Source organism: Chelonia mydas, chromosome 13, assembly GCF_015237465.2.
Source record: "Chelonia mydas isolate rCheMyd1 chromosome 13, rCheMyd1.pri.v2, whole genome shotgun sequence".
Taxonomy (NCBI): Eukaryota; Metazoa; Chordata; order Testudines; family Cheloniidae; genus Chelonia; species Chelonia mydas.
The window spans coordinates 34,322,062-34,334,916 of NC_051253.2; the positions used below are offsets into that span (position 1 = coordinate 34,322,062).

The 12,855-nt window shown below is 49.8% G+C and overlaps 1 protein-coding gene across 1 annotated transcript in view; it reads right to left on the reverse strand.

The window, feature by feature from the left end:
• Positions 1-12,855, reverse strand: part of LOC102937210 (ribonuclease pancreatic) — a 391,285-nt gene that overhangs the window by 190,211 nt on the left and 188,219 nt on the right. The gene's annotated exons all lie outside the window — the stretch shown is intronic.

A 12,855-nucleotide genomic window follows, 5' to 3' on the forward strand; every position in this document is an offset into this window, starting at 1 on the left:
ACTATGAAGGGAAAAGTGCTGGTGATGCGGAAGTGGTGAACCTCTCCATGACCCTTGGGCGTATGCAGCAACAGCAGATCAAGGAGCTGTACACTAGCTACACGCCAACATTCTCAGCCACCCCAGGACTGACTAAACAGGCATACCACTCCATTGACACAGGTAATGCTCACCCAATTAGAGCCCAGCCTTACTGGGTGTCTCCTCAAGCTAAAGCTGCTATAGAATGGGAGATCCAGGATATGCTACAGATGGGTGTAATCCACCCCTCTGGAAGTGCATGGGCATCTCCAGTGGTTCTAGTTCCCAAACCAGATGGGGAGATACGTTTTTGCATGGACTACCGTAAGGTAAATGCTGTAACTTGCCCAGACAACTATCCAATACCACTCAGAGATGAACTATTGAAGAAACTGGGAATAGCCCAGTTCATCTCTACCTTGGACTTAACCAAGGGGTACTGGCAGGTACCGCTAGATGAATCCGCCAAGGAAAGGTCATCCTTCATCACAGATGTCGGGCTGTATGAATTTAATGTACTCCCTTTCAGGTTGCGGAATGCGCCCGCCACCTTCCAAAGACTTGAAGATGGTCTCCTAGCGGGATTGGGAGAATATGCAGTCACCTACCTTGATGTGGCCATATTTTCAGATTCCTGGGCAGAACACCTGAAACATCTACAAAAAGTCTTCGAGCACATAAAAGAGGCAGGACTAACTGTTAAGGCTAAGAAGTGTCAAATAGGCCTAAACAGAGTGACTTATCTTGGACACCAGGTGGGTCAAGGAACTATCAACCCCCTACAGGCCAAAGTGGATGCTATCCAAAAGTGGCCTGTCCCAAAGTCAAAAAAATAGGTCCAATCCTTCTTAGGCTTGGCCGGATGTTATAGGCGATTTGTACCGCAATACAGCCAAATCACCGCCCCCCTCACAGACCTAACCAAAAAGAAACAGCCAAATGCAGTTCAGTGGACTGAAGAGTGTCACAAGGCCTTTAACCAGCTTTTAAATCCCTCCTGGCCAGAGGAAAAACCCTTTCACCTGTAATGGGTTAAGAAGCTAAGACAACCTCCCTGGCACCTGACCAAAATGACCAATGAGCAGACAAGATACTTTCAAAGCTGGAGCGGGGTGGGGAAACAAAGGGTCCTCTCTGTCTGTGTGATGTTTTTGCCAGGACCAGAGCAGGAATGCAGGTCAGAACTCCTCTAAAGAGTTAGTAAGCAATCTAGTTAGATATGCGTTAGATTCTGTTTTGTTTAAATGGCTGATAAAATAAGTTAGTTGAATGGCATATATATTCCTGTTTTTGTGTCTTTTTGAAACTTAAGGTTTTGCTATGGCTTAACCTTTGTTTCCCCCTCGCTTGGGACCCCCGTTCCCCCAGTCCCCTCAGGATCCCTGTTCCCAGGTGTCATAAATAGAAAGGGAAGGGTAAACCCCTTTAAAATCCCTCCTGGCCAGAGGAAAAATCCTCTCACCTCTAAAGGGTTAAGAAGCTAAAGGTAACCTCGCTGGCACCTGACCAAAGTGACCAATGAGGAGACAAGATACTTTCAAAAGCTGGGAGGAGGGAGAAAAACAAAGGGTCTGTGTCTCTCTGTATGATGCTTTTGCCGGGGATAGAACAGCAATGGAGTCTTAGAACTTTTAGTAAGTAATCTAGCTAGGTATGTGTTAGATTATGATTTCTTTAAATGGCTGAGAAAAGAGTTGTGCTGAATAGAATGACTATCCCTGTCTGTGTGTCTTTTTTGTAACTGAAGGTTTTGCCTGGAGGGATTCTCTGTTTTGAATCTAATTACCCTGTAAGGTATCTACCATCCTGATTTTACAGAGGTGATTCCTTTACTTCTATTAAAAGTCTTCTTGTAAGAAAACTGAATGCTTTTTCATTGCTCTTAAGATCCAAGGGTTTGGGTCTGTGGTCACCTATGCAAATGGGTGAGGATTTTTACCAAACCTTCCCCAGGAAGTGGGATGCAAGGGTTGGGAGGATTTTGGGGGGAAAGACGTGTCCAAACTACGTTTCCCAGTAAACCCAGTTAAAGTTTGGTGGTGGCAGTGGAAATTCCAAGGGCAAAGGGTAAAATTAATTTGTACCTTGGGGAAGTTTTAACCTAAGCTGGTAAAAGTAAGCTTAGGAGGTTTTCATGCAGGTCCCCACATCTGTACCCTAGAGTTCAGAGTGGGGAAGGAACCTTGACAGACACTCAGAGAAATGCACTCGGATACATGCACAAGACACAAAGGAAATAATATTGGAGACCAACAACACTCTGAATGACACAAGTGAGAGGCACAACCACACAAAGCACAAACACATTGACAACAGATACAAACACACACACAAGCTGGAAGAGGAGACTCGCAAAATGCATCCAACCAAGGGGCATATACCCAGAAAACACAGACACGCACAAAAAACCCTATGAAACACACAAGACTCACACAAACAAGGGATTTAACTGCACAAAACACACATACAAGGCAAAACATGAAACACAAGACTCAGACAAACACAAACACTCAGACAAGCCCAAGCAGGAGACATGGAATGAGGTGCCTCACAAAAGCAAACATTTAAGATTTTCCTTTTTGGCATGTGAATACTAATGGAAAGGTGCTTATATGGGTAAAGCTTGTTGCCCAATAGAAAGGAATATGTTATACTGGTATAATGCCTTGTTATGTTGGTATACCTGAATCCAGGGGCTGCAAGTGTATAATAGCTAAATCAATATAAAAACTACTCTCTGTTTATCCAGTCCCATATCCAATCATCTGTTTCTCTATCCATTTATCCCTACAAACATCTCCCGCTCTCGCTCTCTCTCTTCATTCATCTATCTCTGTACACACCCTTCTGTCTCTCTCTCTCTCTCTACTTACATTTGTGGCCATCCCATAGAAGGAGTCTCTGAAGACTGCCCCTACTCGTAGCTGCCAGCATTGTTCCGTAGTTCAGGGGGATATGGGCAGCATGGGCTATGGCTTAACCTTTGTTCCCCCCTCGCTTGGGACCCCCCTTCCCCCAATCCCCTGAGGATCCCCCTTCCTGGGGACCGCCCTTCCCCCAATCCCCTCAGGATCCCTCTTCCAGGGGACCCCCTTCCCCTAATCCCCTCAGCACTCCCCTTCTCGGGGACTGCCCTTCCCCCAATCCCCTCAGGATCCCACTTCCAGAGAACCCCCCTTCCCCCGATCCCTTCAGCATCCCCCTTCCCAGGGACCTCCCCTTTCCCCAATCCTTCAGGATCCCCCCTTCTTGGGGACCACCCTTTCCCCATTCCCTCAGAATCCCAAGTAGCCTTGAACAAGGGATGGGGGGGACCCCGGCTGGGATTCATGAGCCCTAGATTCTCATCCAGGCTCAACCACTGACCTCTTGTAGGCGGCTTCAGTTTTGTTTGCCTCAGTTTCCCCCCCTGTAAAACAACACCCACCTTCTTTGTACAAACCTTTGGAACGTATAGGAGAGAAAAGCCTTGTCTGAACTCCTCTTTGGTGCATTTCCTACCATTCCTCTCTACCAGCTAAACTGCTGAACAATCCTACCTGGATTATACCAGTGCCCTTCTCCCATGCTCTCCCACTCACCCTAGTCCTGGTGCCTCTGTTTCCCCCATAGAATTGATCCAGCTGTCTGCAGAGCTGGCCTCCCCCTGGCTGCATGGGAGTTAAAAGAAGAGGGAACTGGTGGCAGAGAAATATCTGACGTTAAGTAGTTCATAATCCAGGCCCACAAGAAGCGGTGACGCCCCATCGAAAGGGGAAGCTTTGCCCTGACCAAGGGCAGGGTGGTTGGGACATACTCTGCTCACACTTATCACAATGACCTGCCCCTCCCAGTGGGTCCCCATCCCAGTGCCCTCCGGGGTGCTGGGGGGGGGCAGTGAGTAGCACTGGGTGGCGTCCCGGTGCCGGGTCAGGATGTCACATCCCCATGGCACCGCGGGAGGCAGATTTCCTCAATTCTGGGATGCAACCCGGGCAGCAGAATTAACCCACATTGCCAGGGCATAGAATCATAGAATCATAGAATATCAGGGTTGGAAGGGACCCCAGAAGGTCATCTAGTCCAACCCCCTGCTCGAAGCAGGACCAATTCCCAGTTAAATCATCCCAGCCAGGGCTTTGTCAAGCCTGACCTTAAAAACCTCTAAGGAAGGAGATTCTACCACCTCCCTAGGTAACGCATTCCAGTGTTTCACCACCCTCTTAGTGAAAAAGTTTTTCCTAATATCCAAACTAAACCTCCCCCATTGCAACTTGAGACCATTACTCCTCGTTCTGTCATCAGCTACCATTGAGAACAGTCTAGAGCCATCCTCTTTGGAACCCCCTTTCAGGTAGTTGAAAGCAGCTATCAAATCCCCCCTCATTCTTCTCTTCTGCAGACTAAACAATCCCAGCTCCCTCAGCCTCTCCTCATAAGTCATGTGCTCTAGACCCCTAATCATTTTTGTTGCCCTTCGCTGGACTCTCTCCAATTTATCCACATCCTTCTTGTAGTGTGGGGCCCAAAACTGGACACAGTACTCCAAATGAGGCCTCACCAGTGTCGAATAGAGGGGAACGATCACGTCCCTCGATCTGCTCGCTATGCCCCTACTTATACATCCCAAAATGCCATTGGCCTTCTTGGCAACAAGGGCACACTGCTGACTCATATCCAGCTTCTCGTCCACTGTCACCCCTAGGTCCTTTTCCGCAGAACTGCTACCTAGCCATTCGGTCCCTAGTCTGTAGCGGTGCATTGGATTCTTCCATCCTAAGTGTAGGACCCTGCACTTATCCTTATTGAACCTCATCAGATTTCTTTTGGCCCAAACCTCCAATTTGTCTAGGTCCTTCTGTATCCTATCCCTCCCCTCCAGCGTATCTACGACTCCTCCCAGTTTAGTATCATCCGCAAATTTGCTGAGAGTGCAATCCACACCATCCTCCAGATTATTTATGAAGATATTGAACAAAACCGGCCCCAGGACTGACCCCTGGGGCACTCCACTTGACACCGGCTGCCAACTAGACATGGAGCCATTGATCACTACCCGTTGAGCCCGACAATCTAGCCAGCTTTCTACCCACCTTATAGTGCATTCATCCAGCCCATACTTCCTTAACTTGCTGACAAGAATACTGTGGGAGACCGTGTCAAAAGCTTTGCTAAAGTCAAGAAACAATACATCCACTGCTTTCCCTTCATCCACAGAACCAGTAATCTCATCATAAAAGGCGATTAGATTAGTCAGGCATGACCTTCCCTTGGCAGAGTTAATGAGCAGGAGTGGCTGGGCGCTTTGTAGAAAAATGCACAAACAGCAGCACAGAACAGGGCACAGCACCCCTTCCTGAGTCACCCATCCCACTCTCTGCCCCCCAGCACCATGCTGGGGCATTTGGGTCAGCTCTGATTCTAAGGGTGGAATGCCCCCTACTGCATCCCCTCTCACCCTCTGCCAAAGCGCACCCCTTAGGGTTGCTGATCCAAATTTGGGGTTACTTGACCCAGGGGTTCCTGAGATACAGGCTGCCTGGAAAAAAATACCAGCTTTTCTCACCGTTGATGTATTTTTGCAACTTATTCTTTTTTTGCCCAGACCTGGGGGATTGAACCACAGCTCTGGTGCTGGCATGGTGGTCTCGCTCCTTTGAGGAATACCCCCTGTGAGTGCATGGCACCCCCCGCTGGTCTTTGGGGGAGCAGGAATCAAAACCTAACCTGCGTGAGAGTTTCGTTCTCCGGGGAGGCAGGTCAGAGGTCAGAGGTGCCGGTTTTGCTGCAAGCAGTGTTCCGGAAGGGCGCCGTATACTGCCGGGCAGCCGGAACGCTGCATTGCTGTCGGTTTTTTGTCAGTGAATATTTATCATCTTCCCTGGCAGCTGCATCACCCCAGCGCAGGGAGAGGCTGAACTCTGGAGGGGCATCGGCATCCCCAAAGGAGCATCTCGTCCAGGGGCCATGTCGGTGATTAACTGATTGACACCGATCACCCGGACCCAACTGGGGAGTCCAACCCCGACCTCCAGGGCAGAGAAGAGTTTGGCTTTAGAAAACCTGAGCTCCTTTGCTGCGTAGATTCCAAGGCCAGACGGGACCATTGCGATCATCTGGTCTGATCTCCTGTAGAGCACAGGATGGCGAGCTGCCCCAAATTGATTCCTGTTTGAACGAGGGCAGAGCTTTTCGAAAACCAGCTGCCAGGGACTGAGCTGCCACCGCAGCCCTTGGCAAGTGTATCCCTGGAGCTAAGTCCCACCAAGTTGTCTGTGGTCTACTAGAAGTTGCCAGGTCCCGTTAGGTTTTGGGTTGGACTATTCAAAGTACAGTGACACTCCTGTATAACTCTCCTGTCCAAGGGCCTATCCAGTGTCTTTTGTACAGCCCCGTAAGCAGCCCGGTACCCTGTACTGGCCCCCAAAACAGGCGGCGCGCCTGGTACTTGGGTTCTCTACAGCCAGAAGAGTCTTTTGCTGAGATCTCCTGGAATCGCAAGAGCAGCTGCTTGAACTCTTCCCTTTGCCCATCGTTTCCCAGGGCGTCTGCCCGCTGAACCATGTGACAATGTGGGAATATTCTGTAATATGTTTATGAGGCCTGGCTGTGCCTCAGTTTCCCCTATGTGCTGTGTTGTTGCACCATGAGTGGAAGGGGACTGCTGGCTCTCTGGGCAGGCTGAGACACATAAGTGTGGGTGTCCCCTAGCCATCTGACCCTTAGTCTCCATCTCAGTGGAGCATCTGAGGAGCCAACACCTAGCACCCAAGGACCGTGAGGGGCATGGACTGCCCCACCTCTCTGCAGGGAAGTTGAACAACCCCCCAGCAGGAGAAGAAAGGACTGGGAGGTGTGAGGTGGAGGATGAGAGCTGGGGCCTGGGATGAGTCGGGGCCCTCACCTGGAGGTCAGGCAGAGCTTGAACCAAGGGGTTCCCTTCAGCTTGGCAGGGCTCTGGACTACCCAGCATGGTCTACACTTCACCCTTCATCTCTCTGTGCTACCCTAAGGACGTCCTAGGCTGTGTCCAGGTGACTCATGAACCCGACTGTTCTGACAGCGCCGTGTGAGCGTCACTGCCAATGCTGGGCTAGGCGCGTTCATCCCGGCAGCGCGGCCAAGTCTCCGTCGGGGGCTGTCTCTCATGGACTTGCTGGGCAGAGCTCATGGGTTGCAGCAGGGGGGCTTCAGGCCCAGGGGCCCAGTCTAAGGAGATGGCGAAGCCACGTGGATTACCCTGGAGGAAGAGCGAGAGCCTGCGGGGGCCCTCAAATACGCAGAGCTACTGGCCCAGCCATGAATGTGAAAGAAAAACCAGCTCTTTTCAGTGCTTTTTATGGGGGTTATTAAAAATCGGTAAACAAGGAAGCCTTTAAAAGCAATTAAACTTCTCGCTAAGGCTGGCTCCTTTTCAGCTCTATGAAACTAACCCAATATTAGAACACACTTTGCTCAAATCAGGAAAACAACTGGGGCTGAGCCAGTCAATGAACGAACGGACAGTCCTGTTATATCGAATCAGCAATTGAACAAGTCAGGAAGGGGCAGATTTTTAAAGGAATTTTATTGCCTAGTGGGATTTTCATATGCACCCATTGAAATCAATGGGAATGAAGCATCCACATGCTTTTGAAAATCCTACTACAAGCCTAAATACCTTTAAAAATCTGGCTCTTAATGGACAGAGCGAGTGATCGAGCCATGAGGTTTGTGCAGGTCATGGTTACTTCTTAGAGTTACTCATCCAGGAAATGTAAGGAGGCCTCATTTAGCTCCGAGCCCTTCGAAGTTACTGTACAATTGGGATCTGTCCACAGAGCAATCGGGATGCAGCGTGTGGAGACACTAGCTTTGATCGAGCCCTCTCGCTAAAGATAGCAGTGTAGCCAGGGGGCCATGGGCAGCCCCCTGGCACAATCCCAGCTGGGACCCTGAAGACATACGCAGGGGGATAACCTCTCTGGCCGTGGCTACACTGATCTTTGCAGGGGCCCAGCTCAACCACAGCTCTACACGAGCTGCCCTGACTGCAGGGCGGACGTCCCCTTGTACAGCTGGCTCCCTGCCCGGACTAATGCCCCTACTTTGGATACAACAGCCGTGAGCAGCAATAAGTCCCCCGTTTCCGGAGGCGAGAGGGTTCCCTAGCAGGTGAGGATGCTCTGGTGCTCTGATGTGCACTAAGAAAAGTGATGCAGGGAGCGGCACCAGGCAGACAGGGCTGAAAGCGGGGGAAGGAGCTGAGAACAGGCGTCATCGGTGCATGGAACAGGCCCTGCAGCACTGCCACTGGGGGTGGGGAATGGGAACAACCACTGAGCAGAATGGAGCCGTTCACACGTCTCAGAGCTATTGCTCCAGGCCAGATTATCGACATGAGGTGTCCACTCTGTGCTGCCCATTATACAGTATAGCCGCCCCTTCCCCACCCCACCCTCTGCTGCCCCTAGTGCCCATGATACAGTATAGCCGCCCCTTCTCCACCCCCACCCTCTGCTGCCCCTCGTGCCCATTATACAGTATAGCCGCCCCTTCCCCACACCCACCCTCTGCTGCCCTCGTGCCCATTATACAGTATAGCCGCCCCTTCCCCACCCTCACCCTCTGGTGCCCCTAGTGCCCATTATACAGTATAGCCGCCCCTTCCCACCCCCACCCTCTGCTGCCCCTAGTGCCCATGATACAGTATAGCTACCCCTTCCCCACCCCCACTCTCTGTTGCCCCTTGTGCCCATTATACAGTATAGCCGCCCCTTCCCCGTCCCCACCCCCACCCTCTGCTGCCCTCTGCACCGTCCGGCCCTCTGCTGGTGAGTCCCCTGGCAAGGAGACCCCTGTACTCCTCTGCTGATGACACCTACGCAACACTGTGCTGGAACAAGGCGTTCCAGCAAAGTCAGCCTGCTTCACTGTGCTCCTCAGAGAGGGTGAAGTGTATAATTACCACAGTCAAACTACCGCTCCCTTCTTTCTAAGAAGCACCTTTATCCTTAAGGTCAAAGCATTCCAGAGAAAACAGATCGGAAACCCAAAACCTGCCCCACCAGCAGGTAGGCAGCAGCAGGTCCTGAGTAGCTGCACCCACCCGATGCTGTTAGGATGACCGGATGTCCAGATATTATTGGTGCCATCCCGCTATTCGGGCCTGTGTCTTATATATGCCATTATACCCCCGCCAGGAAAAACAAGTGTCCCGATTTTGCACACGTGCTATCTGGGCCCCCTAAACATTACGTACACACCCTTTTCCCCTGCTGAAAAATAGGAACCGCAACCCTGAGTTCAGGGGGCAGGAATCAGCCAAGAAACAGGAACAGGAAGGTAAGACGTGCACCAGTTCACCTCTCTCTCCGACCACGATGTGAGCCGGGGAACAATCTTTGGATTCCCTAACGGGGGGGTTCTGTGCTCACCGCTTTTGCTGAGAACCAGCACACTTGTGCTGCTGAGAGTCCCTCCTTTGTCCAGGGTGAGTCTGGGAAGTGCCTGTGAGGCTGTGATCAGCCAGAGCTTGCGTAGCCAGAGCAGGTGCATTTGCTTCCATCGCCTGGAACCAGAGCGACGTCTGCACCACCAGGAAAAAGTGCTTCACTTCTCGCTCTTACCTTAGACCATTGGTGGGAGCCCTTTGCCACTCCTAGTGCTTCTGAAGGTTTGCAAGCTCAGCCCAGAGTGAGGCACTGCACAGACCCTGACCAGAAGAGGGGCCCCCCTTGTGCTGGGTGTTGCTATGATGACCAGATGGCAAGTGTGGAAAATCAGTATGTGTGTGGAGGGGTACTAAGTACCTATATAAGTCAAAGCTCTGAATAGTGGGACGGTCCCAATAATATCTGGGACCCTAGGTGCTGAGTGAGTTTAGGTGCCTATAGGGTTTGGAGGCAGCTGAGTGGGGGTTTTGTGCCTGATTTTGGGGCCTGATTTTGGGATTTAGGCACCTGACTACCTCTGATGTACCTAAGTCCCTTTGTGACTCTAGCCCCAGGAGACCAGCCTAACCAGGGCTTTGTTCTGGGGCCTTTAAGTTTTGGATATGAGCCGAGGTGAGGACCTTATGACCTGTTCATCATTACTCCACTCCGGAAGCTGAGTTACAGGGGGACATGTTGGTTTGTTGGTACGTGTTGGTCCTTCCTTGCCCCGGGCTGTGAAAGCGACCCTATTACTGCCCCAATCAGCAGAGATTAAAGCGTGTCACACTTGGAGCACCATGCCTGGCCACAAGGGGGTGCACAGAGATGGCTCACACCTTACTCCGGAGAGGGAACCCCGTCCCTCAGAAATTGCAAGCAATTATACCCTCTACGGTTGGTAACACCGCCCTCGCCCATGTCCAAAGTCCAATCCCCTAATCTGAGTAGGGGTCTCTGCTCTTTTCCATTGGACAGTTCTGTTGCTGAGTGGACAGTCCATTGTCGGGTGCTGGATTTGCTCCGGGAGACAGTTAGTTCTACTCCTTGCATTTTTCTTTATTTTCAATGATAACGGGCAGTTTCAACTGGTTTTGCAGCCGCTTTTTTAGCCTTCCTTTCAGGTCAGCTTGACCTTGGCCTAAGGCTTCAACTACTTTAATTACTTATGCTAAGCTAGTAACTTATGCTAAATTATAAGAACAAACTTATTAAACATTCATTTAAAATAGCATATAAGCCCTTTCTTATAACAGTCCCCCCTTTGATTTTGTAGGCATCCTTGCCTACTTATTCTACAATTTATTTTGCATAAGCACTTTGCGATAGCCTTGAAAAGAACGGATTAACATATTCTCCAATAGCTCCCTAATACATGACACTTGCACAGCATAATATTATTAGTACAATTAATAGAGGAAGGAGAATCTTAAGTAGTAAACTGAATAAACTACTAAGCCATGATGATAAACCCCACCCCGAAAATAGAGTTTGCAACCAATCACTTTCAGGAGCGGTGTAGGCAGCTTGTGCCCCGACTCGGGCATGGGCCTCTGCCCGTACCACTTCCTTATAGACTTTATAGCTATTATTATTTACATACACATAACAACGGGACCCAGTGAGAGCGCAGACCCCTCCCTGGGATGCTAAAAGGTAGTCTAAGGCCAACCTGTTTTGGAGGGAATACGTTCTGAGTTGTTGCACTTTCTTATTTAATGTTTTTACCGCTGATTCCAAACCACTAATTGAGTCTTTTAACTCCAAGGCAACCTTTTTAAGTACCATTTGAAGTCTCACGGTTTAACGGCCTATGCATGTCATGGCTGGCCCTGTTAGTAGTGGTACTTTCCCCAGAATGGAACACCCTATGAACTTCCCTGTCGTGAGGGGATTCTTTGCGTTGCCCTTCAACACAGCATTTAGCCGTTGAAGAGTCCCCCCGTGATTCAATAGGGGTATTCCGGATGTTTCTAATTTTGCCTTTAGGTAACGTAGTAGTAACATAAAGATGGGGAATTCCATGGGCTATATAACAGCTACCAGTCCAGTTAGCTGGTAACACTTTATAAGCTTTCCGGCCACACCCAAAATAATGACCCTGTAGGGCCCAATAAGGACTGGTTCTCAGGGGAATTCCTTCAGTGTTTCATGCTGCTTTTCCAAACAGCTTATATGCTCCCAATGGGGCTTCCCATCCTCCTTGTTGACTACGGGTAGGGGTGTTTTTGGTTGTACCATTTAAATTATACTCTTTATAGGGATTACTGCAAACCCACCATTGGCCTCATATATCAGAGACATTAACCGAACGACAAGTTATACCTGTCCGACTCCCTATTGTGGAGAGGTCATTTGTAAGAGTCTCTTTGAAAGGGGAAGAATCACTACTCCCACATTGCTGGCCTCCACCCTCGATCTTTATTTAATACCCATTTGCCCACTGAGTGATAATATAAGAACTCTTCCCTACAGGACGCCCATACTGGTCAGATTGGTTCCAGGTAAAACAAAATACTCCCTTAGTTAGTATTGCAATTGAATACTCCCGATCCTGATAGGTGGCTTGCTGTAAAGATGTTTTATCCCAAAAGGGCGAGTCTGTTTGATTAAGAGGGATAGGTACCCCTACCAACGGGACCCCCTGACCCAAATATGTGGGGGTATGAATACAAATCCAACACTGTGTTCGATTTACACCCTGTTTTATGGCACGGGTTAAATTCAAAAAGCTATTGCCCTCCCATCCTTGTACTGGACTTGGGAATAGGGAGAGGACCCCCCAAGCAAACCATACCAATGTCGGCATTCTCCTCTATACCATACAAAAAACAACACCACCAATGTAAGTTCAATAAACAGGAACACAAGAAGTCCTGGTGGGCTGTAAAGGTCCCAGTAACTGGAAATCTCAGTCCATGGGTTGGTAGTGGCGTTCATTCGTGAAGTGGCTTGTCCGATGGCTTGTCTGGGTCAGGTGGGGGTCCCAGCGCCAACTTAACGTAGCTATGATGGATCCAGGAACCTTTACCTGCAAAGGAGTGGTGGCAGATGGTGGGAGTAATGTTCGTGGCTGTAAGGCGTTTTTGGTATTCATTATCTGGAAGACAATTAGGGAGGACAGTGCATTCTGATGGTACTTGCCCACAAGCACAGATTCCAGCTCCTGGAATAAACTCACCCCACCACTTCCCTCCACATTCGCAAGAATACATCCCGCAACTCCCTCCCTGCCAGTGTACAATGCTCCGTCTTTGCCACCAAGGCCAATTCTTAATGTCTTTTGCAGTTAGGAATCCTTGGATCTTGGTGGTTTCAGCAGAGCAGGCGTTCCTTCTTCTCTCTTGGAACAGGCATGGTTTTGCATTATACAGGGGAGAGGTTACTAGCACATCATCCTGTAGTGCTTTGGTTTCTTTAGCAAATACTGAATGCAGGTTAG